We start from the raw sequence: 6,000 nt of genomic DNA, 5'->3' as shown, positions 1-6,000 counted from the left end.
GTCTGGAAAGAGGAGTCACATGCTATCTGCCAAAGCTACATTTGACCATATACATGTCTGTCTGTCTGTCTGTCTGTCTGTCTGTCTGTCTGTCTATCTATCTATCTATCTATCTATCTATCTATCTATCTACAATGGTACCTCAGGTTAAGTACAAAGTTCGTTCTGGAGGTCCGTACTTAACCTGAAACTGTTCTTAACCTGAAGACCACTTTAGCTAATGAGGCCTCCTGCTGCTGCCGAGCCGCCGGAGCACAATTTCTGTTCTCATCCTGAAGCAAAGTTCTTAACCTGAAGCACTATTTCTGGGTTAGCAGAGTCTGTAACCTGAAGTGTATGTAACCTGAAGCATATGTAACCTGAGGTACCACTGTATCTATCTGAAGTAGGGCAGAATGCAACAGTCACAGTGCACTATTCCAGTGAACAAGAGTTTTGGACACATTTGTAAATATAAAGAGATACTTTGGGACAATATCTAAATCAATAAAAAAATGAAGGAATCCACACTTCCAAATTAAAATTAGATCCTCTGGGTTTTCCCCCCCTTTCCTCTTTTGGACTGGGCAAAATAATAATCCCAAAGATATTGAGAAATGATTTGGTGGCAACTCATATATTAGTTGCTAATAGCTGGCAAAAGGAAAATCCCATCCATGAGGGAATGGGTCTTAGTTGTTTGACAGAGGGTGTATATACATAATATCATGTGTGATAAAAGGTTATGGGAATGTGCACTAAATGCTCAAAGAGCTGTTCATAAAATACTGAATAACAAATCTCAACATAATAATGCCTGAGCAATGAGAAATAATTTTCTATGAATCAATATATCAGATAAACTCTAGAAACTCTTAAACCTAATTTTCTATATCACTTTGGGTTTTTTGTGTTAACTTATGGGAAGACATAAATTATTTGTGATACTATCTCCTTTTCTTTCCTACTTCTTTTGATCAAGTATGTCTCCACTATCATTTGGCTTTCGTGTTCATTTTTGGAACGGTAGTAAGTATTTGCTTTATAATGTTTGGGTTTTCCCCCCTTTTCTTAAGGTCTGGAATATAACAGCAGCAACAACATCACTGAGCTGGGAGAGAATTCTGGGAAAAGGCTGTCCATCACCTTAACAGAGAAACTTAAACACCAAACAGAAAAGCACGCACAACGTCTGCCACATAGCTGTTTATTTTGAGAAGAGTTTCTTTCCATCACTCAAGAACAAAACGTTGCTTTTCAATCCTGAAACCAGCAAGATTGATATAAAGAAAAAACAAGACCCCACAAGCCAACATGGAGTTGTCGTCCCACATCAACAATGATCATGTTGCAACATTCTACTTTTTTAACTCCATCTTAAACAGCCAGATACAACCCAGCCTTTGCTCATTTATTAGGCAGCGACCCTCAAAGTATTCAGTGGGGTTTATTCCCAAGGAAGCATGCATAGGATCACCAGCTACAGGTACAGATCTCTTTTCCTAACATGGAATGCACCCCATTAAAAGAGGACTGTGCTTTTGTTAACATTTGAAGCTACTCAGATATACAGCAGTTTGAAGCAACACGCTTGATTGTTGAATTTTTAGCCTAACTTGCAGGGACTGAGCTGGGTTTTCTAATTCTCAGCAGTCACTTTCGCAACGCTGCGTTTATTCGACACCAGCAGTGACGATCCTCTAGCCTAGGGGTCAGCAAATGTTTTCAGCAGGGGGCCGGTCCACTGTCCCTAAGACCTTGTGGGGGGCCAGACTATATTCTGAAGGGGGGGGGGGAATGAATGCATTCCTATGCCCTACAAATAACCCAGGGATGCATTTTAAATAAAAAGCACACATTCTACTCATGTAAAAACACCAGGCAGGCCCCACAAATAACCCAGAGATGCATTTTAAATAAAAGGACACATTCTACACATGTAAAAACACGCTGATTCCCGGACCATCCGCAGGCTGGATTGAGAAGGCGATTGGGCCGGATCCAGCCCCCGGGCCTTAGTTTGCCTACCCATGCTCTAGCCTGTGGACCATTTCAGACCTGATACCATTTGACCCGCAAGACCGCTTTGGCCCAAGGTACGTCCAGCTAACCCTCCCCTTTATTTACGTAATAAATGGCATCAGGTGTGGTGCAGGATTGAGTCATCTGATGCCACCAATGACACCTGGCAGGGGCTCCAAACTTGACCCACGGGAGGTGGCAACCCTGCTCTACATTACCTGTTCTTTGGAACAGTGATGATTTCTCACAATGGTTTGCCCCTGAACTCCCAGTCGTTCGATGGGTCAACACATCTGGTTGTTAACCAGAAGGTTGGTGGGATGAGCCCAGCCAGGAATGGCTATGGGCAGGATCCGTGCATGGCAGGGACTGGGGCTGGATGAGCCTTGGGTCCCTTCTAACTGTACAATTCTAAGGCTGGCGTTCAGTCGTGCAGACCCACCTTAGCACAAGAGCCTGCAAACATGTCCCACTTCCCCACGGGACACTGAAGACCTCCTGCTTACCTACCAGCGATCTGAAATGGTTGATATTTCTAAAGCATCTGTAGGCTGCCAGTCATTAACTAGGATACCGAAGCGCTTTGACAATTATACAGGACCAGTCCCAAAGCCAAACAATTAAAATCAAACCCAGCAAATTTGGTTCAGTATAGGTCTAAGCAGTTTTTTTAATAAAAAAAATCAAAGAATGATTACTTCACTTGATTCTTCTGATTGTGCAAACTGGCTTCAACCAAGGAGTCTGGATAGCTCAGTTGGTTAGAGCGTGGTGCTGGCAACGCCAAGGTTGCAGGTTTGATTCCCAGATGGGGCAGCTGCGTAGTTCTGCACTGCAGGCAACAGACTAGATGAACCTTTCCAACTCTAGAATTTGATGATTCTAAGGAGTCGCTGGCCATGATCCTAAGTTGTTCCTCAGATCATGTAAAGGGAGGAGGGGGGGATATTTCTGCCAACTCTCCCTTCCACCTGCAGTCCACTACACCGAATCCTCTACCAGTCCCAAGGGTGACCCAGCCTCCAGGGGCTGCAGAGAAAAAGGAAAACATGTCCTGTGTGCACGAACTCTGTTGCATTCATGGAAAGAAAACGAAGACCCAAGCTATTTTGTTTTCATTTAAAGCACGTTTTACAAGTGGACAATCTGCTGGTGTCTTGTGTCAGTTACTTCCACTTTGTCTCTTTTCGGCATCTCCCAGGCCCTGCGGAACAGCTGTCTGGCCTTACAACCCTTTCAGACAATCCTAGAGATGTACAGAAGGGAATCACAGTATGTTTTTGTACGCAAAAGGGTTTTACACAACACCCTATTGCTTTGAAGCCAGGCCTGTGTGTTTGAATTGCATTGATAAGTTGCAGGCGTGGCTCTGCTCACGCAACAAAGGCGTTTCAGTTATAATTTGGGGAGGGGAAAAATTGGAGTGACGGCCTGAGAACTTTGATACAAGGGAGCCTTTAAATCAACACGCCAGCTACAAAGCCATTGTAATTCAGCTGGCTGTTTCGAACACACGCACAGCGTTTGGTTTCAAGCAGCTCCTAAGGTGGAAATTACCGTATTTTTCGCTCTACAGGACGCACTTTTTGCCCTCCAAAAATGAAGAGGAAATGTGTGTGCGTCCTATGGAGTGAATGCCGGCTCCTTGGCTTCAGCGATAGCAACGGGAAGCCTCCGAAGCGCAGAGGGAGAGCTCCCTCCGTGCTCTCCAGGCTTCGCGTTGCTTTCGCTGAAAGCGCCAACTGAAGCTTCAGGCAGCTATCCGCAACCTTTCAGAGCGCACCCCCAGCCCCACAAGCTCTAGGAGCGGTGGCAAGGCTGCACGCAACCTTGCCGCCGCTCCCGGACCTGTTCTGGGGGCTGGGGTCGGGGGAAGCTCGGGCTTCCCCCGCCCCCGCCCAGTAGCTAAAAATGAAGCCAAGACAGCGAGTGGGATTCTGCTAGCTGTCTTGGCTTCTTTGCTCTTTGGGGCTGGGGGGAATAATTTCCCCCCTTTATTTCCCCCCCTAAAAACTAGGTACGCCCTATGGTCTGGTGCACCCTATGGAGCGAAAAATACGGTATTTGCACACGGGGACCAGTGGTGCAACACAACATCCCGGCCAACTTTGCACTTAACAACGGAGGGAACAGTCCTAGCTGGCAGCCCAGTGGGACTTTATGGAGCGTCAGGGGCACTGCCATATCTGCAGCCCTGATGGGGCTGGGTTGCAGGCAGGCAGATTGCGATGCCAGCCTGGAGCTGGTCCGCAAGGGCTTGGCTGTGCTCCGGGGAAGACCTGCTGATGCTGTTGACGGGGGTCCTGCTGTGGGCAGAAGGGGGGGGGCTCTCTAAACTGGCAGCAGCCAGTGAGAGCCGATGGTGGCTGGCTAAGCCAACCCGCTCCATTGCTTGGCAGCCATAAGTAACAAGGAACTCCATGCAAGTGAGTTAGCTTGCTGTAGGAGGAATAGTTCCTCCTCTACTGGTCCACTTGATTTCTGTGCCAGGGAAGGAAAATTGCTTCATACATAAAGGTAAAGAGACTCCTGACCACTAGGTGCATTTGTGGCCGACTCTGGGGTTGCGGTGCTCATCTTGTTTTATTGGCCGAGGGAGCCGGCATACAGCTTCCGGGTCTTGTGGCCAGCTTGGCTAAGCCGCTTCTGGCGAACCAGAGCAGCGCACGGAAACGGCGTTTACCTTCCCGCTGGAGTGGTACCTATTTATCTACTTGCACTTTGACGTGCTTTCGAACTGCTAGGCTGGCAGGAGCAGAGACCGAACAACGGGAGCTCACCCCGTCGCGGGGATTCAAACCGCCGACCTTCTGACCGGCAAGCCCCAGGCTCTGTGGTTTAGACCACAGCGCCACCCGCGTCCCTACATACATAGCTAGCTTGAAAATGCAGTGGTCTGGCAGAGGGGAGGATGCATCGCTTCATCTGTCTTCCACTTCCTAGAAGGATCCTTTTCCCCTCTAACAGTAGCCTGCTAAGTGGATGGCATGCTGTATTTTCATGATGGCTACAAAATAAACAACTATGCCTTTCTGGCCAGCATGGAGATGCATGATACCAGCCTCTTAGCAGTCTGATATTTTTGGAGTAGTAGTGGTGGTGGCGGTACCAGGGGGCAGCAAGCTAATAAGGCTGAATTACTGCCGCAGGCCTAGTTGTTACTGGAGCACAGTCACAGGATGAAGAGCGAAAACAAAGCATGAAAATGCAAGCCATTTGCTCCCTCCAGGCCCACGCAGAGGGGGCCCCAGCCAGATACACTTGCCTCAGGCCTCAGAGATCTAAGCTGGCCAAGGGGCTCTGCTAGGGACTGGCTGCTTTTTTGTTTGAGCTGAGTAACTTTATTTTAGCAGAACTCCCGCCCTGGGGCCTCTGACAAACTACGCTCGCCCTGCTTTGTATCAAATACTCAAGTCTATGTACGCATAGCGGCTTAAAATGCAGTGAGGTCTTTCGTCCCTGCTGTCACATTTGCAAATGTACAGACCAGAGAGGGGTTTGGGGCGCCCATTTCCTGGCTTGGATCCTAGTTGAGGAAGTTGCACAACAGCTGCTGGAAGTGGACGCACCTCAGCTTAACCTTGGCTTGTGTTTTCAAATCAGGGGGAAGCTGGTTTGAGGTCCCTGGCATCAACTCTGTGAGGCCAAGAAGAAGAAGAAGAGTTTGGATTTGATATCCCTCTTTATCCCTACCCTAAGGAGTCTCAAAGCGGCTAACATTCTCCTTTCCCTTCCTCCCCCACAACAAACACTCTGTGAGGTGAGTGGGGCTGAGAGACTTCAGAGAAGTGTGACAGGCCCAAGGTCATCCAGCAGCTGCAGGTGGAGGAGTGGGGAAGCGAACCCAGTTCACCAGATTACGAGTCTATCGCTCTTAACCACTACACCACACTGGCTCTCTACAAGGTTTATTCACCCCCAAAAAGGTATCTGTGGGGTCGAGCACGGAGCTGAGAGTGGCACGTCTTCAGTGGCCGCCTCCAGAGGAGCTGCCAGTCA

The 6,000-nt window shown here is 48.2% G+C and overlaps 1 long non-coding RNA gene across 1 annotated transcript in view; it reads right to left on the bottom strand.

Moving 5' to 3' along the window:
• Window positions 1-1,170: 1,170 nt before the first annotated feature.
• The window catches only part of LOC310826606, a 230,649-nt gene continuing 225,819 nt past the window's right edge, over window positions 1,171-6,000 (bottom strand). The window contains exon 2 of the long non-coding RNA XR_014555883.1: window positions 1,171-3,592. This is a non-coding gene — a long non-coding RNA (uncharacterized lncRNA). The remainder of the gene's footprint in view (window positions 3,593-6,000) is intronic.

Source organism: Podarcis gaigeae, assembly GCF_964106915.1.
Source record: "Podarcis gaigeae genome assembly, chromosome: 10".
Taxonomy (NCBI): Eukaryota; Metazoa; Chordata; class Lepidosauria; order Squamata; family Lacertidae; genus Podarcis; species Podarcis gaigeae.
The sequence above is the reverse complement of the archived record's forward strand: the minus strand, read 5'-3'. Positions and strand labels throughout refer to the sequence as shown.